The sequence below is a fragment of the Heterodontus francisci genome, unplaced genomic scaffold, assembly GCF_036365525.1.
Source record: "Heterodontus francisci isolate sHetFra1 unplaced genomic scaffold, sHetFra1.hap1 HAP1_SCAFFOLD_43, whole genome shotgun sequence".
NCBI classification, from domain to species: Eukaryota; Metazoa; Chordata; class Chondrichthyes; order Heterodontiformes; family Heterodontidae; genus Heterodontus; species Heterodontus francisci.
In genome coordinates, this window is record NW_027141852.1 from 2648889 (window position 1) to 2675383 (window position 26495).

General features: G+C 46.6%; 1 non-coding gene across 1 annotated transcript; it reads left to right on the top strand.

Annotated features, from left to right (window-relative positions):
• Positions 1–16033: 16033 nt before the first annotated feature.
• trnat-cgu (transfer RNA threonine (anticodon CGU)) lies at positions 16034–16105 on the top strand. Its single transcript has one exon. It is a non-coding gene; the product is annotated as a tRNA-Thr (tRNA).
• Positions 16106–26495: the final 10390 nt, after the last annotated feature.

Below are 26495 nucleotides of genomic sequence, written 5' to 3' on the forward strand. Positions count from 1 at the left end.
GCAGTTGGGCCGTGCCATACCACCTATCCTTCATGGAACAGTTTCTGGGGGAAAACACCTTTGACCACCGGTCCATCAGGCAGTGGTCTGCATGGAATGTCCTCAAGGCCCTACAGGAAAAGGAGACGGTGGATCCTTTCGGATGGTTCCCCGAGCAGACCGTCAAAGTCATCTGGCAGAATGCCTCATCACCAGAACTTTCAAACAAGCACCAAGACGTAGCTTGGCTGGTGGTGAGAAGGGCCCTCCCCGTCAGATCCTTCATGCACACCCGAAGTCTCGCCCCCTCCGCACAATGCCCCCGCGGTGGCTGTGGCGGGGAAGAGACGGTCGCCCACCTCCTCCTGGAATGTGTCTTCGCAAAGTAGTTGTGGAAAGTGATGCAGTGGTTTTTGTCGAGGTTCATCCCAAGCAGCTCTGTAACACAGGAGTCTGTGCTCTACGGGCTGTTCCCAGGGACGCACACCGAGACAAACATCAACTGCTGCTGGAGGACTATCAATTCGGTGAAAGACGCCCTTTGGTCTGCCCGAAACTTGCTGGTCTTCCAGCGAAAAGAGTTGTCCACCACCGAATGTTGCAGACTGGCACATTCCAAGGTCCAGGACTACGTGCTGAGGGACGCACTAAAGCTTGGGGCAGCCGCAGCAAAGGCTCAATGGGGAAAGACCACAGTGTAAGATCCCCCCACCAAGCTGAACTGAGGGGTTGGATCCATGGGAAACCCCTCGAACTGTATCGGAGAATTTTTGCGTGCTGTAAATGTAAAAATGTATATGGCATGACAATGAAATGGAAGGGTTGTGAGGCAACTCATGATTGTACAGAAGGTAACTGATCACCTTTGCACTGTCTGTATTCTTTGACTTGATGCTGTTTTGAAATGTTTGGAATGTAATTTTTACAGATTTTTATGAATAAAGTATATTTTGGAAATAAAAAAAAGTGTTTGCGGCTCAAAGAGTGAGAAAAATGGAATGTAGTGGTAGTAGGGGACAGTATAGTAAGGTGGATTGACACTGTTCTCTACAGCAAAGAGCAAGAGCCCAGACGGCTGTGTTGCTTGACGGTGCCAGGACGTCTGCTCAGCGCTGGAGAGAAACATACAATGGGAGGGGGAGGATGCAGTCTTCGTGGTCCATGTCGGTACCAACGACATAGGCAGGACAAGGACAGAGGTTCTGCATAGTCAGTATGAGGAACTAGGCACCAAATTAAGTAGGAGAACCTCAAAGGTAATCATCTCTGGATTATTACCAGAGCCATGTGCAAATTGGCATAGGACAAATAAGATTAGAAAAATTAAAGCGTGGCTCAAAGACTGGTGTGGTAGTAGTGGGTTCTGGTTCGTGGGGCATTGGCACCAGTACTGGGGAAAGTGGTGGCTGTAACGTTGGGACGGTCTGCACCTGAACCGTGCTGGTGCTGGTGTTCTCGCGAGCCACATAACTAGGGAACTAGAGACGGTTTTAAACTGAATAGTGGGGGCAAGGGATCAAATTTGGGAAGATATGGTGAATCTAGGAGGAGAGGCAAGGCAAGAGAGAAAGGTATAAATATGGGAAATGATAAACAGACTGTGACAGGAAGGGACAGAGCAGACAAATCTAAGAGTAAATCAACAGATAAGGCTAGAGGTTACAAAAATAATAAAAGGACAAAACTAAATGCTCTGTATCTGAATGCATGGAGCTTTCGAAACAAAACAGATGAACTGAGAGCACAAATAGAATAAATAAGTACGATCTGATAGTCATTACAGAGACATGGCTGCAGGGCGACAGAGATTGGAATGTGAATATTGGAGGTTACATGGCATTTAGGAAGGACAGGAAGCTTGGAAAAGGTGGTGGGGTAACTCTGTTAATTAATGATGGTATTAGCGCAATAGAGAGGGATGACCTAAGTTCAGGAGATCACGATGAAGAAGCAGTTTGAGTTGAGATGAGAAATAATACAGGCAAGAAGTCACTAGTGGGAGTGGTGTACAGGCCACCTAACATTAACCACACTGTAGGATGGGGTATAAAAAAAGAAATAATGGCAGCTTGTCAGAAATGTACAGCAATAATTATGGGGGATTTTGATCTCCATATCGACTGGAAAATTCTGATGGGCAGAGGTAGCCTAGATGAGGAGTACCTGGAATGTTTTTGGGATAATTTCTTGGAAAAAATAAGTTCTGGAGCCAACCTGAGAGCAGGCTATACTAGACCTGGCATTGTGCAACGAGATAGGATTAATTAATGACCTCATAGTTAAGGTGCCCCAAAGTTGCAGCGATCATAATATGATTGAATTTTACATTCAGTTTGAGGGAGAGAAGAGTGGGTCCCAGACTAGTATTTTAAACTTAAATAAGGGCAATTCTAAGGGCATGAAAGCAGAGCTAGCTAAAGTGAACTGGCAAATTAGGGTAAGGGATAAGTCAATAGAGATGCAGTGGCAGACATTTAAGGAAAATTTCAGAATACACAGAATAGATACATTTCAACGAGAAAGAAAAATTCCAAAGGTGGGACTCACCATCATGTTTAATGAAAACAGTTAAAGATACTATCAAACTTAAAGAAAAAGCCTATAATTGTGCAAAGATGGGAGGCAGGTCAGAAGATTGGACAGAATATAAAAAACAGCAAAGAATGACTAAAAGATTGATAAGGAAGGTAAAATTAGAGTACGAGAGAAAGCTAGCAAGAAATATGAAGACAACTAGTAAGAGTTTCGATTATTTTTAAAAGAAAAGAGTTAACAAAGTGAGTGTTGGTCCTATGGAAAGTGTGTCTGGGGAATTAATAATGGATAATTAAGAGATGACAGATGAATTGAACAGATACTTTGGATTGGTCTTCACTATTGAGGATACAAATAACATCCCAGTATTAGCTGCAAGTCAGGAAATGGAAGGGAGGGAGGAACACAAGAAAATTACAATCACCAGGGAAGTGGCACTAAACAAATTGTTGGAGCTGCGGGCTGACAAGTCGCCAGGTCCTGAAGTGGCTAGTGAGATAGTTGATGCGCTGGTTTTAATTTTCCAAAATTCCCTCGCTTCGGGAAGGTTCTGTTAGATTGGAAAGTAGCGAATGTAATTCATTTATTCAAAAAGGGAGGGAGACAGAAAGCAGGAAACGACAGGCCAGTTCGCTTAACATCTGTCTTAGGGAAAATGTTAGGAGCGATTACTGAAGATGTTATAGCAGGGCATTTAGAAAAAATTAAGGTAATCAGGCAGAGTCAACATGGTTTTGTGAAAGGGAAATCATGTTTAACCAATTTATTGGAGTTCTTTGAGGGAGTTACATGTGCTGTGGATAAAGGGGAACCGGTGGATGTATTGTATTTCGATTTCCAGAAGGATAAGGTGACATATCAAAGGTTATTGCAGAAAATAAAAGCACATGGTGTCAGGGGTAACATATTCTCATGGATAGAAGATTGGCTAGCGAACAGGAAACAGAGAGTCAGCATAAATGGGTCATTTTCTGGTTGGCAAGAAGTAACGAGTGGTGTGTCACAAGGATCTGTGCTGGGGCCTCAACCTTCTTCAATTCTCGAAATGACTTTGATGAAGGGACCAAAAGTATGGTTGCTAAATTTGCTGATGACAAAGATAGGTCGGAAAGTAGGTTGTGAAGAGGACATAAGGGGGCTACAAAGGGATATAGATAGGTTAAGTGAATGGGCAAAGACCTGGCAAATGGAGTATAATGTGGGAAAGTGGGAAATTGTCCACTTTGGCAGGAAGAATAAAAAAGCATATTCTCTAAATGGTGAGAGATTGCAGAGATCTGAGATGCAGAGGGATCTGGGTGTCCTAGTGCACGAATCGCAAAAGGTTAGTCTGCAGGTACAGCACGTAATTAGGAAAGCGAATAGAATGTTATCATTTATCGCCAGGGGAATTGAATACAATAGTAGGGAGGTTATGCTTCAGCTATATAGGGCATTGGTGAGACCACTTCTGCAGTACTGAGTACAGTACTGGTCTCCTTATTTATGGAAGGATGTAAATGCATTGGAGGTAGTACAGAGAAGGTTTACTGGACTAATACATGGAATGGGTGGGCTGTCTTACGAGGAAAGATTGGACAGGCTAGGTTTGTATCCACCAGAGTTTAGAAGAGAAAGAGGCGACATGATTGAAACATACAAGATCCTGAGGGGTTTTGACAGGGTGGATGTGGAAAGGATGTTTCCCCTTGTGGGAGAATCTAGAGCTAGGGGTCACTGTTTAAAAATAAGGGGTCACCCATTTAAGACAGAGATGAGGAGCTATTTGCCCCTCAGAGGGTCGTGAGTCTTTGGAATTTTCTTCCTCAAAAGGCGGTGGAAGCAGAGTCTTTGAATATTTTTAAGGGAGCGATGGATGGATTCTTTATCTGCAAGGGGGTGAAAGGTTATCGGAGATAGATGGAAATGTGGAGTAATCAGTTCAGCCATGAGCTTATTGAATGGTGAAGCAGGCTCGAAGGGACGAGTGGCCCACTCCTGCTCCTAATTCGTATGTTCATATGTAAAGACAATGTAGAGTGGTCTGTACTGTTCACAGTACTTCTCCTGTAACTGCCGAAGTGAGACAATCATGTCGACTGTCGATCTACCAGCTCTGAAGCTGCACTGAGACTCAGGATAGATGTGTGATGCCAGGGTCTGCAATCTGGTCAGAGCAATGCGAGCAAAGACCTTCCCCACAATACTTAGCAAGGAGATGCCTCGCTAATTGCTGCAGTCACTGCGATTCCCCCTTATTGTTGTACAAGGTGACAATGTTTGCATCACGCATGTTTTGAGGTGCAGATCTTTCCTTCCAACAGAGACACAGAAGTTCATGGAGATGCTGCAGTAGAGCCACTTTTCCACTTTTGATGATTCCAGGTGGAATACCATCATTTCCCGGGGCTTTACCACTGGCAAGATGGTCAATGGCTTTGTTGAGCTCCACTATGGTGGGGTCACTGTCCAGCTCCTCCATGACAGGGAAGTCTGGAATGGCAGTGAGAGCCACTTCAATGACAATATTCTCCGTTATGTCGAGTTTAAGGTAATGCTCCACTCACCTTTCCATCTGCTTGTTAACAGATGATTCCACTTTGACACCACACTGAGACCTTGAGCATTGTTGTCTGAAAGAGCCTGATCGAGGATGTTGAGGAACTCCTGGGTCCTTTCTGGATCAGTGGTTCGTCAAGTGTTGATCTGAGGACGACGTTCTTCTTGGATGGATGAAGCTTCCTTGGCTGAAGCCTGACCTTGTTACACACCAGGGAGTGATCAGTGTCACAGTCAGCGCTGTGGTAGCTGTGAGTGATGAGGACACTGCTGAGGGTGGTATGTCTGGTGATGATAAGGTCTAGCTGGTGCCAGTGGTGTGATCTCAGATGTCTCCAGGACACCCTGTGGCACAGCTTGACCTGGAAGTAGCTGTTCATCACACAGAATCCATGGTGACAGCATAGCTCCAGCAACCTCTGTCCATTTTCATTCATCTTGCCAATCCCCTGGTGCTCTATGCTCGTTGGCCAAGCTGTAGTCAGTACCCAAGCTTGCGTTGAAGTCTCCTAGAAGGTACAGTCCATCAGTGCTGGGAATTCTACTGATGGCAGTATCCAGTGTCACATAGAATTGATCCTTGACATCTGGGGTGGAGGTGAGTGTCGGGACATAGATGCACATGAGATTAACTGGGCCCACGCTTGTTGACAAGTGAAGAGTAAGAAGTCTCTCTGAGCCTACTGTGGGTGGTTCACTCATCTCAAGTGGCGTGTTTTTTACTGTGAAAACCACTCCATGCTCACGAGTTGCCTCTTGGGCTTTCCCCTGCCAGAAGAAGGTGTAGTGTTTCTCTTTGAGGGATCCACTTTGAACGAGTCTAGTTTCTTGCAGCACAGCAATGTCCACATTGAGTCTTGTGAGTTCTTTGTCCATCAAAGCTGTCTTGTGTGTGTCATCAACCTGCAGAAGGGTGTCAGTAAGGCCAGGACACATGGTCCTCACATTCCAGCTTGCGATGCGAAGGACTGGTGTCTTCTTTGTTGAGCTTGTTTTTCTTGGTGCATAGATTATCAATCCGTCTGTTGAGAGATGACTCTCTAAGCTACAAGCACCCATTGAAGCAAGCAGGTCGTGGCAGGACAGCACCTAACTGACTGGGGGCTACCCAGCTTGGAGTGGGTGGTAGCTATCAATGAGATGTGATGATCTCTTCAACTGTCAGAAGTAACCCCTGGCGCTCATACTCTGCACCAATTGAGTGAGAGCTTATTCCACGGTAACCGTTTCTTCCCGTGTTGTGCTAATGTTTAAGCACAAATAGTGTCCTCTGCACGGCACGTTAGTACTGAACACAAAATGGCTCCTTTGGTCATGTGTTAATTATAAAATGGCTTTCTTGACCTTGTTAGTTATTGCAATGGATACATTATAAAAATGGTCAAATTAAACTAAGATCGAACTACCCAAGCTTACCTGCATCCTCCAGTCCTCTGACAACATTCCCATATTTAAGGAGGATTGAAAGATTGTGGTTCGAGTCTCTGATATTTCCACCCTTACTTCCCTCAGCAACCCAGGATGCAGCCCATTCAAACTGGGTGACTTTTCTACTGTGAGAGCTGCCAACCTTTTAATTGTCTCCACTTTATCTATTTTCATCCAGTCCAATTTCTTCACTTCCTCCTCCTTTACTGTGACATTTGCAGCATCCGCTTATTTTGTGATACTTAATTAGTGCCTCAGCCACACCCTCTGCCTCCACAGGATCTCCTAATTGACCCACCCTTTCATTGACTGTCCATATGTTGGTAAAAGACTTCAGTGTTCCCAGTTATGTGACCTGCTAATCTTTTCTCATACATTCTCTTGCTGATCTCATTTCCTTTTTCAGCTCTCCTCTGTACTTTCTGTATTCTGCTTGTTTCTCTACTGCATATGAATTCTCACATGATTTCGATGTGAATGATTTTTGAACTATTTTGTAAAAGGATTTAGTTTTGTAAATTTCTCCCTCGCTCCCCTCATGGTCAGGCAGAAAGTTTAACTGCTGTGTTTTCAAACAGCAACAGCTTTATTTGAAAAGCCATTGTGACAGGATTCCGGGTTTTAATCCAGTCACAAATCTGGTTCTGATGTCTTGTGGCTCCAGCTGTCACATGACCTGTCAGAGGATGACCTCATAATTGACCCAGTCATGGAGCTGTGGGTTGATGTTTAAATTGTTTCAAAATAATTTTCCAGAAGGACAATCAAAATGAATCGATATATAAAAGGTAGATTTTGTGAATTTGTGCTCCCAGTGGAAATTCCTGCAGAGTCTGCTGGTTTTCATATCCCCAATTCCGCACAGGAAGCTCTGTGCTCAGAGTCTGTATTCATTACATCAACATTATACAGAATCATTTCATGGGAGACGCCAGTGTGAATTGTAAACAGGTGGTTCAGTTTTAACTTTCAAATTAACACAGAAGCAAAATACTGCAGATGCTGGAAATCTGAAATAAAAACAGAAAATGCTGGAAATACTCAGCAGGTCTGGCAGCATCTGTGGAGAGAGAAACAGAGTTAACGTTTGTGGTCTGTGACCTTTCATCAGAACTGGGCTGAAATTGTCTGAGTGCCAAGTGGCCTCTTTCTGTGCCTTAAACTTTCTATGAGTCCTCATTTCCCGGCGGAGCAGCAGGAGAAGGTAGCGACTCTTCGGTGGGTGAGTGAAGGCATCAGGAGCTGTGTTTTAAAAGTAAGTACTTACTGTTTTACTTACTGTTTTCCTTGTCTTTGAGTTTCTTTTGGCGCCGGAGGAACCGGAAGCTGGTCGGCAGCGAGGACTCCTGGGTAGGTATTTTCCTTAAAGGTGCGGAGCTGAGTAAACCCGAGGCACTACACATGTAGTGTCTCCCACCCATCCTCCTCCTCTAACTTAATAATAAGACCCTTTTTACCCTCCTCCTCTAACCAAAAAGGACTGAGCAGGTAAGCTATTTACTGTTTTTGTTAATATCTATAGTTGTACTTAACTAAGGGGTAATTGAATAAAAGAAATGGCAGCCAGTGTAGTGTATTGCTCCTCCTGCAGAATGTTCGAGGTGAGGGAAACCTCCGGTGGCCCTGCCGACTTCACCTGCTGGAAGTGCATCCGTCTCCAGCTCCTATCAGACCATGTTAGGGAATTGGAGCTGGAGCTGGATGAACTGAGGATCATTCGGGAAGCTGAGGGGTTGATAGATAGAAGCTACACGGAGGTCGTTACTCCACAAATCAAAGGCAGCTGGGTAACAGTTAGAGGTGGGAAGAGGTCAGTGCAGGGATCTCCTGTGGTCGTTCCCCTCAACAACAAGTATACAGTTTTAGATACTGTTGGGGGGGACGGCCAATCGGGGGCAGGCTGCAGTGACCGGGCCTCTGGCACGGGGTCCTGCACTGTGGCTCAGAAGGGAAGGAGGGAGAATGGGAGAGCACTAGTCATCGGGGACTCGATGGTGAGGAGTACGGACAGGCGGTTCTGTGGGCGCAGGCGAGACGCACGGATGGTTTGTTGCCTCCCTGGTGCCAGGGTCCGTGATGTTTGTGATCGCGTCTTCAGGATCCTTAAAGGGGAGGGGGAGCAGCCAGAGGTCGTGGTGCACATTGGCACCAACGACGTAGGAAGGAAGGGTGGCACAGATGTTAGAAGTGAGTTTAGGGCGTTAGGCTGGAAGCTGAAAGCTCGGACGGACAGAGTTGTTATCTCTGGTTTGTTGCCGGCGCCACGTGATAGTGAGGCTGGGAATAGGGAGAGAGCACAGCTGAACACGTGGCTGCAGGAATGGTGTAGGAGGGAGGGCTTCCAGTTCTTGGATAATTGGACTGCATTCTGGGGAAGATGGGACCTGTTCAAACAGGACGGGCTGCATCTGAACCAGAGGGGCACCAATATCCTGGGAGGGAGGTTTGCTAGTACTGTTCGGGAGGGTTTAAACTAGTTTGGGAGGGGGATGGGAACCGGACTTGTAATCCAGGGACCAGTGGGTCCACTCAGAAAGACAAAGAGTGTAGTGAGGTATTGGGGAAGGTAGCACTGTCACAGAGGACAGATGGGCACGGAGAAGGGTTAAAGTGCGTATACTTCAACGCAAGAAGCATCAGGAATAAGGTGAGTGAATTGAAGGCGTGGATGGGCACTTGGGACTACGATGTTGTGGCCATCACTGAAACGTGGATAGGTGAGGGGGAGGAATGTTTTTTGGAGGTACCTGGTTATAGATGTTTTCATAAGATTAGGAATGGTGGTAAAAGAGGTGGGGGGGTGGCATTGTTAGTTAGAAATAGTGTAACAACTGCTGAAAGAATTTTCGAGGAGGATCTGCCGACTGAGGCACTGTGGGTTGAGGTCAGGAACAGGAAAGGAGCAGTCACCTTGATGGGAGTTTTCTATAGGCCCCCCAATAGCAGCAGGGAGGTGGAAGAGCAGATTGGGAAACAGATTTTGGAAAGGAGCAGAAGTCACAGGGTAGTAATTATGGGGGATTTCAACTTCCCAAATATTGATTGGCAACTCTTTAGATCGAATAGTTTGGATGGGGTAGTGTTTGTGCAGTATGTCCAGGAAGCTTTTCTGACTCAGTATGTAGACTGCCCGACCAGAGGGGAGGCAATACTGGATTTGGTACTAGGTAATGAACCAGGGCAAGTGATAGAGCTGTTGGTGGGCGAGCACTTTGGAGATAGTGATCACAATTCTGTAGCATTCACTGTGGTAATGGAGAGGGATAGGTATGTGCAACAGGGCAAGGTTTACAATTGGGGGAAGGGTAGATATGATGCTGTCAGGCAGGAACTGAGGAGCATAAGTTGGGAGCATATGCTGGCAGGGAAGGGCACGGTCGAAATGTGGAACTTTTTCAAGGAGCAGATAGTAGGGGCCATTGATAAGCATGTCCCTGTCAGACAGGGAAGGGATGGTCATGTGAGGGAACCGTGGTTGACAAGAGAGGTTGAGAGTCTTGTTAGGAAGAAGAAGGATGCGTATATAAAGTTGAGGAAAAAGGGCACAGGCATAGCTCTGGAGGGATACAAGATGGCCAGGAAGGATCTGAAGAAAGGGATTAGGAGAGCTAAGAGAGGGCATGAAAAATGCTTGGCGGGTAGGATAAAAGAAAACCCCAAGGCCTTTTACGCGTATGTCAGAAATATGAGGATGACTAGGGGGACCGTAGGTCCGGTCAAGGACAATAGCGGGAGACTGTGTGTTGAGCCGGAAGAGATAAGTGAGGTTTTGAATGAGTACTTCTCTTCGGTATTTACGAATGAGAAGGGGTGTATTACTGAAGAGGACGGTGTGAAACAGACTGGTAAGCTCGAGGAAGTGCTCGTTAGGAGGGAAGATGTGTTGGGGTTTTTGAATAACTTGAAGATAGACAAGTCTCCCGGGCCTGACGGGGTATATCCAAGGATGTTATGGGAAGCAAGGGATGAAATTGCAGAGCCGCTGGCAATGATCTTTTCATCTTCTCTGCTGACGGGGATGGTACCAGGTGATTGGAGGGTGGCAAATGTTGTGCCCCTGTTCAAGAAAGGGAATAGGAACAACCCTGGGAATTACAGGCCAGTTAGTCTTACTTCGGTGGTAGGCAAGTTGATGGAAAAGGTGCTGAGGGATAGGATTTCTGAGCATCTGGAAAGACACTGCTTGATTCGGGACAGTCAGCACGGTTTTGTGAGGGGTAGGTCTTGCCTCACAAGCCTGATTGAATTCTTTGAGCAGGTGACCAAGCAAGTGGATGAGGGTAAACCAGTGGATGTGGTGTACATGGATTTTAGTAAGGCATTTGATAAGGTCCCCCATGGTAGACTTATGGAGAAAGTCAGGAGGCATGGGATAGTGGGGAATGTGGCCAGTTGGATTAAGAATTGGCTAACTGATAGAAGGCAGAGAGTGGTCTTAGATGGTAAATACTCAGCCTGGAGCCCAGTTACCAGTGGCGTGCCGCAGGGATCAGTTCTGGGTCCTCTCCTGTTTGTGATTTTTATTAACGACTTGGATGAGGAAGTCGAAGGGTGGGTCGGTAAATTTGCAGATGATACAAAGGTTGGTGGAGTTGTGGATACCGAGGAGGGCTATTGTCGTCTGCAAAGGGACTTGGATAGGTTGCAGTGCTGGGCTGAAAAGTGGCAGATGGAGTTTAACCCTGAAAAGTGTGAGGTCGTCCATTTTGGAAGGACAAACACGAATGCAAAATACTGGGTTAACGGTAGGGTTCTTGGGCATGTGGAGGAGCAGAGAGACCTTGGGGTCTATGTGCATAGATCGTTGAAAGTTGCAACTCAAGTGGATAGGGCTGTGAAGAAGGCATATGGGGTGTTAGCGTTCATTAGCAGAGGGATTGAATTTAAGAGCCGTGAGGTGATGATGCAGCTGTACAGGACCTTGGTAAGGCCTCATTTGGAGTACTGTGTGCAGTTCTGGTCGCCTCATTTTAGGAAGGATGTGGAAGCCTTGGAGAGGGTGCAGAGGAGATTTACCAGGATGTTGCCTGGAATGGAGAATAAGTCTTACGAGGAAAGGCTGAACATTCTAGGCCTCTTCTCATTAGAACGGAGAAGGATGAGGGGTGACATGATAGAGGTTTATAAGATGATCAGGGGAATAGATAGGGTAGACAGTCAGAAACTTTTTCCCCGGGTGGAGCAAAGCGTTACAAGGGGTCATAAATTTAAGGTGAAGGGTGGGAGATATAAGGGGGATGTCAGGGGAAGGTTCTTTACCCAGAGAGTGGTCGGGGCATGGAATGCCTTGCCTGGGGAAGTTGTTGAGTCAGAAACTTTAGGGACTTTCAAACGGCTTTTAGATAGGTATATGGATAAAGGAGAATGATGGGGTATAGATTAAATTGTCCTTGACAGAGGACAAAGGATCGGCACAACGTCGTGGGCCGAAGGGCCTGTTCTGTGCTGTATTTTTCTATGTTCTATGTTCTAAGATTCTATGAGATTCTGGAATCAATTTCAGGGTCGATGACATTGCACTCTGTAAGGATAGGAAGATGGAGATTATTAAGTACAGTGCAAGAATATAGATGCTTTTACATTATTTTAATCAAAATTGATTGAAATTTTGTGCTCACGAATCCTATCTTTTGATCACAATGACACTGATAACAATGGAAAAAGCAAGACTTGCATTTCACGACCACAGGACGTTGCAAAGTCTTTTACAGCCAATGAAGGACTTTCCAAGTGTAGTCACTGTAGTCATGTAGGAAACATGGTGGCCAATGTGCGCACAGCAAGCTCCCAGAAACAACAATGTGATAAAAACAAGATAATCTGTTTTTAAATGATGTTGATTCAGGGTTAAACAATGACCAGCATCCCAGAAATAATTCCCCTTCTATTCTCTGAAATAGTGCCATGGTACCTTTAACATCCACCTGAGAGGGCAGAGGGATCCTCAGTTTTCTGTCTCACCTGAAAAACAGCATTTCTGATAGTGCAGCACTGCCTTAGTACTATACTGGAGTGTCAGCCATTTTTAAAGGGCTGTTAGTCCTACTGGAAAATATTTAAAGGAAGATTAAATGAAATGAAATAAATACATTGCTTTTGCCTCTCTCCCATCCCCCCAATAACAGTTAAATTAATTATTTGCCCTTACCTCCCAAAACCTACCTTTACCATCTGACCTTCCGCCCAAAACTGCACAAACTGTAAATTATAACCCTTCCCACCATCCCCTACACCCATGACATTAATTTGACTCCTTCCCCCCTCCCCCACACTGAGAAACTTACCTTCTCCCCCCTCCCCACCAGCGTTGCACCTCATTTCCCCGGATGGGGCTCCGAAGGCACGGCAATGCCGTCCACTGGGCTGAAGATCACAGTGGGATATCAGGAAGTGATGGGATAATAATTAATGCAGGTTTGTGGTCCCGTTGCCGAGCGGTGGGGGTCCCCCACAAGGCCTCGCCGTCGCCGGCAATATCGAGCCAGGCCCTGCCGGCGTTGAGGTCCGTGGCGGGCCTCATACGGAGCCATCTTCAGGCGGCTCCCACCCCACCCCCACCACAGATCTCGACATCGAGGGCTCTATAGAATCCAGCCCATTGTTTCTGTCAATCTCAACTCCACAAGGATTTGTCTGTTAATTGTAGAAAAATTAAAGCTCCAGAAGCTTTTGATAAAAGGGGTTTCAAATCCATTTCCAAACAAATGATAGTTCTCATTGTATCTAGAACATGTTTTCTTACATACAAACATACCAATTAGGAGCAGGAGTAGACCACTCGGCCCCTCGAGACTGCTCCACCATTCAATAAGATCATGGCTGATCTGATTGTAACCTCAACTCCACATTCCCATCTGCCCCCGATAGCCTTTCACCCCCTTGTTTATCAAGAATCTATCTACCTCTATCTTAAAATATTTCAGAATTTCTGTCGTTCAGCAACTCTCACTTTATTTCCTGGATTTCACCTAAAAAATGTATTTCCACACTTTGGATATCCTGTACTTCATTAATGTTTTTTTCTCTCTCGGGATCTCCCTTTAATTATATTCAGTGCTGGTATTTTACTGCCACACACTGACTGAAAGTGTCCCATCTTTCTGCAAGAAAAACACTCAGCTTCTTTGGCGAGGCAGTTTTCCCACTTGTGTCTCTCTCGGCCACACCTACTGCAATTGATTGCAGCTACCACTAGATGCTCTTCCCGTCTTTCTTGTCTTTTACAACTAATTTTTCCTTTTGCTTTCTTAACAAATTCAATTGAGTCTGCAACTCTCGAGATCAGACTCTCCCTGTCCCCTCGGACAACAGATTGGTTAAACTTTCTAACCTCTGCTTGGCTGCTCAATTGATACTCTTTCGTTAATGTGAGATCAGCCCTGGACTGTAGATGATCTGAAAGGGTGTTGTCTAATACCCCGAACACAATCCTGTCTCCATTCAGCTCTTCTCTTAAGTTGCCGTATTCACAATCCTCCGTGAGATTGTACAAGTCATTGATAAATGAATGAATACTCTCCCCTTTCTGTTTTGTACGCTTATTAAATTCAAAGTGATTCCTGACAATGCAGCTGCCAGCCGACGTCATCAAAGCGCTCCAAGCTGCGCACATGCACAAACACTCTCCTGCGCTCTGAGATGCTGCGCATGCTCTGCCTACGTCTTCCAGGACGAAGTGGCGCATGCGCGGGAAAACTCTCTACCCCCTCTCAGCCACTCACTCCAGGCCGCTCACTGCCCGCTCCTCGCTACCCCGCTCCCCCGCCCTCCGGCCGCTTGCTACCCCCCCACCCCCGCACTGCCCTCTCTCCGTCCACTCACGCCCAGCTTCCCCCCCACGTCACTCCCCACACTAGCTCTAAGCCATGCTGCTTCCCTCCTCTCGGCCTCTCGCTCCAATATTCGATCATTCTTCACCGCACCACCCGATAAAGCAAGGCGAGCCTCGAGGGGTGATGGGGCAATGTTGGAGCGAGTGGCCGAGAGGAGGGAAGCGGCAGAGCCCATGGTCTGGAGTGTGAGCAGCCAGAGAGCAGGATGGGGGTGGTGGCGGGTGAAGCGGGGAGTGAGCAGTCAGAGAGTGGGATGGGGGGAAGCGGGGAATGATCGTCCGGAGAATGGGATGGCACTGTTTAGAGGGGATTTGAGGAAAAAATGTTTCACCTCGAGGGTGGTTGGAATCTGGAACACATTGCCTGAAGGAGTGGTAGAGGCAGGAACCCTCACAACATTTAAGAAGTATCTAGATGAGCACTCAAAACGCCACAGAATACAAGGCTACGGCCACGTGCTGGAAAATGGAATTAGAATAGATAGGTACTTGATGGCCGGCACGGACACGATGGCCGAAGGGCCTGTTTCTGTGCTGTATAACTCTATGACTCTATGAAACCTCACTGAATTACAGAGGGTGTGCAGCACTGTCAGAGGTGCTGTCCTTCTGATGAGACTTCAAACAGCGCAACGTTCTCCGAGTATCAACCAAAACATGTCCATTGTGTAGATATGTGCCATATTTGCTTATGAAATGACAGTCACTGCTCCGAAAGTAATTCACTTTAGGTGAATTAAGATGACTTGGTACTAGATAACTGGCGAATGCACAAGAAGGAGCGGGGGACTGTTGGGGGTGGGACGGAGGCGGCGATGGCAACCTTTGAGGGGATTTTTGGGTCGAAGTTGTTTTCTGTGATAAATTGAGTAGCTCCATCTTTAAGCCTGGCAGCTGCCTGAATGTCACAGACAGTGACGTTTCAGTGGAAGAGGCTGCATTTGCGCATGTACCAGTACAGCGTCACCTGGTGGTTGCGTTGTCAGCAAATGCAGCGTTTTAACTTTGGCTCCACGATGACATTTTTTTCCTCAATTAAAATATGTCTTGAGTGCCTTAATAACTTCTTCACATGTAGCCTTCTGTTCTTCATGAGGATGTTGCCTGCACACTCCCTTCATTGCAGACAATAGCGTACTGACCTGTTCCATGTCTGGCTTCTGCACGAGACCCGATGCAGTACGATACCTTGCAAACCTCTGGAACCATCTCGGCCAGTCCTCGGCTTGGTCCAGTCCAGTGACCTTTTCAAAGGTACAGGCAAAGATTTCTCCATCTTCGCTTTGGTTTACTGTGGCCCCCAATTAATATTTTGATATCTGTCAAGGCTTAGTACAGAATTTATAAGAATCTGACGGTTAAAATAACCTGAGTTTACTCTGCACATCTTGCATTGAAGGTTTCATCTACAACTCTCCATGAGGTGCCGTACAGATTATATTACAGCACTTCCTGTGATGATGCACATAGTCTATTTATATAATCTGCCCAGTAACAACCCAATGTCCACTCTTATATTATTGTACAGATGTGAGAAAAGCTGAGGATGGGAATGGAATGTGTGAATGAAGATTTCATGATGCTGATGATGGAAATGAGGCTGATCTGTTCCCCATTCCACAATCCCTCTTTATTTCTGTGCATGTTTCTCGATGCTGTTTCAACCAAATTGAAAAAGAATCACAAATCCTCCTCTGGAGCCTCAGGTGTCCATTAAGGAAAGGCATGGTGGCCAAGTGGTAAGGCGTCAGTTTCGTAAACTGAAGATCACGGGTTCAATCCCTGTCCGTTCCTTATGATTAGTTTCTAACTTTAAATGTGATGTTTCCAGAAAAGATGGCTGTTGCATTTGTTTCGGCCATCTGGAAATAAGTGTCATGTTATACTTTATTCTGGACACTGGGAAGAACATGAGGTGTAGCCACATGGTTCCTCGAGCCTTCTCTGCCATTGATGGAGTGAAAATAACTGAGGTCCAAGCACAGAACCTTATTACTGTGCATTTGCTTGATATTTAACAGAGCTATTCTATTAATCCCACATCCCGCACTCCTGTCCTTTCCCCCATTGCCCTGTTAGATTTTCCATGTCAGGTATATATCCAATTCCATTTAGAGTTAACATTGAATCTGCTTCCACTGACCTTTCAGGATTTCATTCCAGACCAGAACAACACACTGCTGAAAACACAATCTCCTCATCACAACTCGAATTCTTTTGTCAATTACTTTAAATGTGTTTCCTCTGGTTACTGACCCTTCTGTCACTGGCAACACTTTCTCCTTCTTTACTCTATCAAAACTCTTCAGGATTTGCATTTCCTGCTGCCTTTGCTGATATAACAAGGCTGAGCACACATCACCAAAAGGAATATGATTGGCTCTGAATCACATTTATCCTTCCTGTCAATCTGATGTGGACCTTGTATTTTCCCGGAACCAAACAACCTGAGCAACAAGTGTGGGTTCCAGTGATTCCCACTGCTCTTAGAGAGAGAGGATGTGATAATGAGCCAGATAGAAGAAAGGAGTGAGATAGAGAGTAAAATAGCCCTGGTCTGTTTCTACTAACCCCCGGCCCCCTACTTAAAATGGCATCATTTTCTCCTGCCTCTCCACATTCTAATCCATTGATTAATGCAATCCTTTCATCTGGAACATAGAACATAGAACAGTACAGCACAGTACAGGCCCGTCGGCCCACGATGTTGTGCCGAACCTTTAACCTACCCTAAGATCAAACTACCTACATACCCTTCATTCTATTATCATCCATGTACCTATCCAAGAGTCACTTAAATGTCCCTAATGTATCTGCTTCTACTACCACCGCTGGCAGTGCACCCACCACTCTCTGTGTAAAGAACCTACCTCTGACATCTCCCCGAGACCTTCCTCCATCACCTTAAAATTATGCCCCCTGGTGATAGCCCTTTCTGCCCTGGGAAAATGTCTCTGGCTATCCACTCTATCTATGCCTCTCATATTCTTGTACCCCTCTATCAAGTCACCTCTCATCCTTCTTCGTTCCAATGAGAAAAGCCCTAGCACCCTCAACCTTTCTTCGTAAAACATACCCTCCAGTCCAGGCAGCATCCTGGTAAATCTCCTCTGCACCCTCTCTAAAGCTTCCACATCCTTCCGATAATGAGGGGACCAGAACTGAACACAATATTCCAAGTGTGGTCTAACCAGGGCTTTATAGAGCTGCAGCATAACCTCGCGGCTCTTAAACTCAATCCCCCTGTTAATGAAAGCCAACACACCGTACGCCTTCTTAACAACCCTATCAACTTGGGTGGCAACTTTGAGTGATCTATGGACATGGACCCCAAGATCCCTCTGTTCCTCCACACTCCCAAGCATCCTGTCTTTAAGCCTGTATTCTGCATTCAAATTCGACCTTCCAAAATGAATCACTTCACACTTTTCCAGGTTGAACTCCATCTGTCCCTTTAATTCCTGTTTCCTAATCCATTGATGTTTCACAATGTACTGAACTGTCCCAATCCATTGATATAACTCAGTCTATAGAATTTCCCAATCCACTGATATTTTCCAGTCCATTGACTTTCCCAATCCATTAATGGTTCCTGACCATTGACATTCCCAATCCATTTATATTGCCTGTGATTTCAAAGCAACTGTGGAATACAAATAGTATCAGTATTATCAGATACATCGAGACGAGGTGCAATAGCCAAGTGGACAGATGTTGGGTTTATAAAGAAAAAAGCACTGGCTCGATATTTGTCCAGTCTATCACTGGATCTGAACTCTCAACCGACTGTATTTCTGTGGGTCTGCTGACTTGTAGATGTGAAGAACCATTGGATGTTTCTCAATCCTCTGACTTTTCTCATTCTTGTGCCATATTTGTTCCTTTGGGTTCACCAGTGAAGAAAATTATTCCCTTTTACATTTGGTGAAGACTTTCATAACCTCACATCCTTGTGTCTCACCATCTCATATCAAACTCCCAACAGAAACTTTAAACATTTAACTATTCTGCTGGAAACATTTTCAAGGGCGCAGCCATTCCTTCATTACGCTTCCTTCTTTGACATGTGATTGACAAATATGTGTGTAATGGAGAGAGAGAGAGTGAAAAAAAAAGAGAGAGAGAGTGCGATAGAAAGTTAGAGGACCAGCTAAAGACAGATAGAGAGAGAGAGAGGCAGAGAGAGGTAAAGCGATAGACAGAGAGAGAGAGAGAGAGAGAGAGAAGGAGAGAGAGTCATTGAGTCCTGGAGTTACTACAGTACAGGAAGTCATTTTGCCCATCAAGCCCATGTAAATCAATCCATTCAGTCCCATTCCCCCGCTCTATCCCCATAGCCCTGTAAGTTATCTAAACCTGTCATATTTATTATAATCTTGTACATGTCTATCAAATCTCCCCTCAATCTCCTTTGCTGCAAGGAGAACAACCCCAGCTTCTCCAACCTAACCTTACAGCTAAAATCCCTCATGTCTGGAACCATTCTGTTAAATCTCCTCCACCCTCTCAAGAACACTCACATGCCTCCAAAAGTGTGTTGACAAGAACTGGATGCAATTCTCTGGTTGTGGCCCAACTAGAAATTTATGCAGGTTCAGCATAACTTCCCTACTTTTGTACTCAGTACCTCTATTGATGAAGCCCAAGATCCCATATGCTTTGCTAACTACTTTCTCAATGTGTCCTGCCACCTTCAAAGAACTATGCATATGAATCCCCAGGTTTTTATTCCTAAAAATATGCTTTATTCATATAAATCTGTAAAAAATGCATTATACAACAGTTCAAAACAGCACCAAGTTGACATTCCAAAAAGTGCAAAGGAAATCAGTTTTCTTCAATACAGGAGTGAGTTGCCTCACAACCCTTCCATTCCATTTTACCTGACATGGACATTTTACAGCAAACCCATATCTGGTGTCTACAGCACAAGGGGTTTCCAATGGGTCCAGCTGCCCAGTTCACTATGGCGGGGGGACCTTACACAGCGGTCTTTCCCCATTGAGCCTTTGCAGTGGCTACCCCAAGCTTTAGTGCGTCCCTCAGCACGTAGTCCTGGACCTTGGAATGTGCCAGTCTGCAACACTCAGTCGTGGACAACATTTTGCGCTGGAAGACCAGCAAGTTTAGGGCAGACCAAAGAGTGTCTATCACCAAATTGATGGTCCTCCAGCAGCAGTTGATGTTTATCTCGGTGTGCATCCCTGGGAACAGCCCGGAGAGCACAGACTCCTGTGTTACAGAGCTACTTGGGATGAACCTCGACAAAAACCACAGCATCTCTTTCCACACCTGCTTTGCAAAGACACATTCCAGAAGGAGGTGGGCAACTGTCTCTTCCCCACCTACTCAGCAGAGATGACATCTGTTATTGAAGCAAAAAGCAGAACCGACCTGATGCACAACATGAAACCAGCAGCCAGAACATTATATGACTTGAAATTAGCCAAGGCAGTTGTGCAAAAGACAGTGAGACACTGCGCAAATAAACACTGGACAAAATCACAAATGTAACAATGCTTTCAAAAGCAAATCTCCCGAGTATGCTCACACTCGTCAAGCAGAGGTGACTTTGCTGGCTCAGGCACGTTTGCAGGATGGAAGATGACACATTCCCAAGGGTATTCTGTATGGGGAGGTAGCCGGAGACAGAAGACCAGTTGGATGCCCAAAGCCCCACTTCAAGGATGCCTGCAAGCAGGACATGAATGCCCGAAACATCGATTTTCACACATGGGAGACACTGGCCAACAACAGAGGGAAATGGTGATATTACCCCTGGATTGGTGTGTGCATCACCATGACGATCAGTGACTACAGCAGCTTGACAGCAGGTGCCAGCATGGAAAACAGCGACACCTGATAATCCCACCTCATATGTGTCACTTGTGGAAGAACCTGCCTCTCACAGATTGACCTCTTCAGCTATCGGACAAAGTGCACCATGGGAAACTATCCCATCACCAATGGATTTGCTGCAAGTCCATCATCTCACGTAGAAGGAAGGATGACGACGACGACATCTACAACCAGGGCGGCCCATCGTGCCTGTGGCAGCTCTTTCATTTCCTTTCAACGATTTATCGAAATTCCCTTTTCAACCTTATGTTTGAGTCTCCTTCCACCATTCTCTCAGGCAATACATTCCAGACCAAAAACAACAACAACTTGTGTGTAAATTTATAGAGCACCTTTAACGTAATACAGCGTCCCATGGCACTTCACAAGAGAGTCGGAAAGCAAATTTGGACCCCAAGCCACACAAGACCGTATTAGAGCAGATGGTCAAAAGCTTGGTCACAGAAGTCGGCTTCCATGAGTGTTTTAAAGGAGGGAAGAGATGTCGAGAGGCGGAGAGTTCAGGGAGGGAAATCTCGGGCTTCGGGCCTGGACAGCTGATGTCACAGCTGCCAGCGGTGGAGCGATAAAAATCAGTGATGCTCAAAAGACCAGAATTGGAGCAGGGCCGGAATCTCGGGGGGAGTGAAGCAAATAAAATCCGGCCCTTTGTACCCCCCTCACAGCTGACATTCCCACCGAGGTTTTTATTATCCATCAATTTCCCTCTTGCAGTTCTATTTCACACCAAGAGATGTCAGTCTCATGCCATTTCACAGCAAGCTGCACACAAGCTTACTTTGCTGCCAGTCTAATACTGTGTTGAGTGGACAAGGATGTGTGTGGTGTGCAGTGTGTGGTATGCAGCAAGGTTAGACTCAAACCAAAGAAGCTGCATCACTCCAAGCGGAAGGGCCGCCCGCGCATCAACACTAGCAGAATTTCTTATCCACAGCTGTTACGTAAGTTTCTAAATTCACTTGATAAAGTCCTTCAAAACACTCCTACAGGGGATGCAGAGACCAAGTGGGCCCACATCAGAGATGCCATCTATGACTCAGCTATGATCACCAATGGCAAACGTGTGAAGCAGAATGCAGACTGGTTTCAATCAAACTTTGAAGAGCTGGAATCTGTCAGAGCCGCTAAGCGCATTGCACTGTTGAACTACAAGAAAGCCCCCAGCGAGTTAACATCCGTAGCTCTTAAAGCAGCCAGAAGCGCTGCACAAAGAACAGCCAGGCACTGTGCAAATGACTACTGGCAACACCAATGCAGTCATATTCAGCTGGCCTCTGACACCGGAAACATCAGAGGAATGTATGATGGCAATAAGAGAGCTTTTGGGACAACCATCAAGAAGATCGCCCCCCTCAAATCTAAATCAGGGGACATAATCACTGACCAACGGAAGTCAATGGACTGCTGGGTGGAGCACTACCTAGAACTGTACTCCAGGGAAAATGTTGTCACTGAGACCGCCCTCAATGCAGCCCAGTCTCTGCCAGTCATGGATGAGCTGGACGTACAGCCAACAAAATCGGAACTCAGTGATGCCATTCATTCTCTAGCCAGCAGAAAAGCACCTGGGAGGCACAGCATTACCCTGAAATAATCAAGAGTACCAAGCCTGCTATACTTCCAGCACTCTACGGACTGCTTTGCCTGTGCTGGGACGAGGGAGCAGTACCACAGGACATGCGCGATGGCAATATCATCACCCTCTATAAGAACAAGGGTGACCGCGGTGACTGCAACAATTACCGTGGAATCTCCCTGTTCAGGATAGTGGGGAAAGTCTTCACTCGAGTCACTTTAAACAGGCTCCAGAAGCTGGCTGAGCGTGTCTACCCTGAGGCACAGTGTAGCTTTCGAGCAGAGAGATCCAACATTGACATGCTGTTCTCCCTTTACCAGCTACAGGAGAAATGCCGTGAACAACAGATGCCCCTCGACGTTGCTTTCATAGATCTCACCAAAGCCTTTGACCTCGTCAGCAGACGTGATCTCTTCGGACTACTAGAAAAGATTGGATGTCCACCAAAGCTGCTAAGTATCATCACCTCATTCCATGACAATATGAAAGGCACAATTTAGCATAACGGCACCTCATCAGACCCCTTTCCTATCCTGAGTGGCATGAAACAGGGCTGTGTTCTCGCACCTACATTGTTTGGGGTCTTCTTCTCCCTGCTGCTCTCACATACGTTCAACCCTTCAGAAGAAGGAATTTTCCTCCACACAAGATCAGGTGGCAGGTTGCCCGTCCAAAAGCGAAGACCAAAGTACGGAAAGTCCTCATCAGGGAACTCCTCTTTGCTGACGATGCTGCATTAATATCTCACACTGAAGAGTGGCTGCAGAGTCTCATCGACAGGTTTGCGGCTGCCTGCAACGAATATGGCCTAACCATCAGCCTCAAGAAAAAGAACATCATGGGACAGGATGTCAGAAATGCTCCATCCATCAATATCGGCGACCACGCTCTGGAAGTGGTTCAAGAGTTCACCTACCTGGGCTCAACTATCACCAGTAACCTGTCTCTCGATGCAGAAATCAACAAGTGCATGGGAAAGGCTTCCACTGCTATGTCCAGACTGGCCAAGAGAGTGTGGGAAAATGGCGCACTGACACGGAACACAAAAGTCCAAGTGTATCAAGCCTGTGACTAAGTACCTTGCTCGACGGAAGCGAGGCCTGGACAACGTATGTCAACCAAGAGCGACGTCTCAATTCATTCCATCTTCGTAGCCTCCGGAGAATCCTTGGCATCAAGTGGCAGGACCGTATCGCCAACACATCCCCAGCATATACACCTTCGTGAGCCAGTGGCACTTGAGATGGCTTGGCCATGTGTGCACATGGAAGATGGCAGGATCCCCAAGGACACATTGTACAGCGAGCTCATCACTGGTATCAGACCCACCGGCCGTCCATGTCTCCGCTTAAAAGACGTCTGCAAACGCGATATGAAGTCCTGTGACATTGATCACAAGTCGTGGGAGTCAGTTCCGAGTGATCGCCAGAGCTGGCGGGCAGCCATAAAGGTGGGGCTAAAGTGTGGCGAGTCGAAGAGACTTCGCAATTGGCAGGAAAAAAGACAGAAGCGCAAGGGGAGAGCCAACTGTGTAACAGCCCTGACAACCAATTTTATCTGCAGCACCTGTGGAAGAGTCTATCACTCTAGAATTGGCCTTGATAGCCACTCCAGGCGCTGCGTCACAAACCACTGACCACCTCCAGGTGCTTACCCATTGTCTCTCGAAACAAGGAGGCCAAAGAAGAAGATTCTTCCACCTCTCTGAGATTTGGCTACATATTTTCTCCTCTATCTCTTCCTGTCTGTTTAGAGGCCTGTAGTACACTCCCAGCCAAGTGATTGTCCCCTTTTTGTTTTTAACTTCTACCCATATGGCCTCATTTGAGGAATTTCTGAGATATCATCCTTCCTTACTGCAGTAATTGACTCCTTGATCAACAGTGCAATGCCACCTCCTCTTTTACTCCCTCACCTGTCTTGCCTGTAGATGCTGTACCCTGGAATACTGAGCTGCCAGTCCAGCCCCTCCCTCAACCATGTCTCTGTGATAGGAATAAGATCATAATCCCATGTGCTAATCATCGCCCTCAATTCATCTGCCTTATTAGTAAGACTCCTTGCATTAAAATAGATGCAATCCAGCCTTGCATTTTTCACTTGTGCCATAACAGGTCTATATTTGCTCTGCCTTCCAGACTGACTCAGTTTCTCTTTTAAATTTGACTGTGTTTAACCCCCTACTGTACCTCCACTCTGCATCCGACCCCCCTGCCAAATTAATTTAAAACCCCCCCTACCCCGCATAAAAACACTGGCAAACCGCTCAGCAAGTATGTTGGTCCCGTTGCAGTTCAGGTGCAACCCGTCCAACTTGTACAGTTAGGTCCCACCTTTGCCAGAAACAGACCCAGTGGTCGAGGAAACTAAGGCCCTCCCTCCTGCACCATATCCTCAGCCAAGCATTCATCTGCTCTACCCTCTTACTCCTATACTCATTAGCATGTGGCATTGGGAGTAATCCAGAGATTACAACCTTTGAGGTCCTGCTTTTTAATCTGCTATCTAGCTCCCTAAATTCTGGTTGCAGGACCTCATCCCTCTTTCTACCTATGTCATTGGTGCCAATGTGTACCATGACCTCTGACTGTTCACCCTCCCCCTTGTCCTGCAGCCACTCTGTGACATCCTTGACCCTAGCACCAGGGAGGCAACATACCATCCTGGAGTCACGTTTGCAGCCACAGAAATGCCCATCTGTACCTCTTACGATAGAATCCCCTATCACTATAGCTCTTCTACTCCTTTTCCTCCCCTCTTGTGCAGCTGATCCACCTGTGGTGCCACAGACTTGGTTCTTGCTGCATTCCCCTGAGAAGCTATTTCCCCCAACAGTATTCAAAGTAGAAAATCTGTTAGAAAGCGAGATGGATCCAGGGGACTCCTTCACTACCTGTCTAGTTCTTCTACTCTGCATGGTGGTCACCCATTCACTTTCTGCCTGAGCAGTCTTTACCTGCGGTGTGACCACCTCCCTATATGTGCTATCCACAATGATCTCAGCCTCGCAGATGCTCCACAGTATCTCCAGCCGCCGCTCCAGATCCGAAACGTGGATTTCGAGTAGCTGCAGCTGGAGACACTTCCTGCACACGTGTTCGCCCTGGACACTGGAAGTGTCCCTGACTTCCCACATTGCACAGGAGGATCACTCCACATTGCTGAGCTGCCCTGCCATGACTTACCCTTAATTTATCCCCTTAAATTACCCAAAAATTTAATTATTTACACTAGGGACCTTGATTCTCCCCCAAAAAACACGACCTCCTTTATTGAAAAAACTGTAGACCTTTCCCTTTACTTTTAGTTACTTACCCAGCTATTTAGAGTAACTCCCTAACAGCAGATACTCACCAACCAATCACCTTGCAGCCTTCCTGTGACATCACTGCTCACTTTGTTTTCAAACTCCAGCGTGCCTGGACTGCTCTCCGCTTCTCACCCGGAAGGTGAGTGACTAGGCCGCAATCCTCAGGCTCAATTTATCGGCTCCACTGTCGGTGTTCTCCCCACAGGTCCGCTCCTCTACCGGAAGGTGAGTGACTGGGCCACGATCCTCAGGCTCAATGTATCGGCTCCACTGTCGCTGTTCTCCCCACAGGTCCAGACCTCTCCCGGAAGGTGAGTGACTGGGCCGCGATCCTTGGGCTCAATTTATTGGTTCTGCTCTCGGCGTTCTCCCCACAGGTCCACTCCTCTCTGCTCCGCTCCCGGAAGGAAAGTAAGTCTGGTATCTGTGATGGACAATGAGGAGAAACACAATATAAGGAGATGGTGAAATACATTTTACTCTTCAGACGATATTATTTATTATATTTCAGCTGTTCCTTGTTTTACAAATATTTTTGCGGGCTTTTCAAATTTGTGAATGGGTTTCAGCTCTGACAATTTGCCGCTGCCAATCTCCGCCCCATTTTCTCATTGCCCTTTGATGATCGGCGAAATAGCAGCTACCTGATTGGTGACATGAACCAGCCAATGAGATTCAGCAGACAGTAACCAATCAGAAGTAGCCGGACTGCATTCCTCCAGAAGGTAAAGCAGGGAAGTGCGGGAGGAAGTCCTCACTCTTTGTGAAAGTGTTTGTGAGATTGTGGAAATGTCTGGAAGAGGAGCAGGGGAGAGACCATGATCCTGTCTCAGGTAAGTTTTTGAGTAAAATGGCTGTAACCAATTCTGTAACTTCAGGCCAGGGAGTGTGTAACACCGTTCGGGTGGTAGTGAAGGATAAGGAAGGAGATGCACCGGTTGATCGTACCTTCTTCATTAAGAAAATCCTTATTGATTGCTGTGGATTCCAAGCTGCGAACATCTTCTGCCTGCAGGACTTCCCCAGCTGTGGATATTTTGACGTGACGTCCAAGAACATGGCGGATGCATCAAGTTCCTGAAGGTGTTCAAGGAGAAGGGAAACCAGGCGCCACTGTCAATCCTCACAGTGGAGCCGCTCTTCACACTGCCATCGCAACGTGACCGGGTGGTGAGAAGCCACCTCTACAACCCCCATGTTCCTGTCGTGGATGTACTCACCTTCCTCACCAGGTATGTTGAGGTGGCCGGCGGCAGCACTGATGTCAAGGACCCATTTGGATTTGGACCAGCTAGCGGCAGGTCAAGGTGACCTTGAAGGTCGATGCCAATGGAGCCATCATCCATCCTCCCTCCAGCTTCGCTTTCGGGGGAAGTCGAGGCTTCATGGTCTATGTGGAGCAGCCCAGAGTTTGTCGTACCTGCGGCAAATCTGGTCAC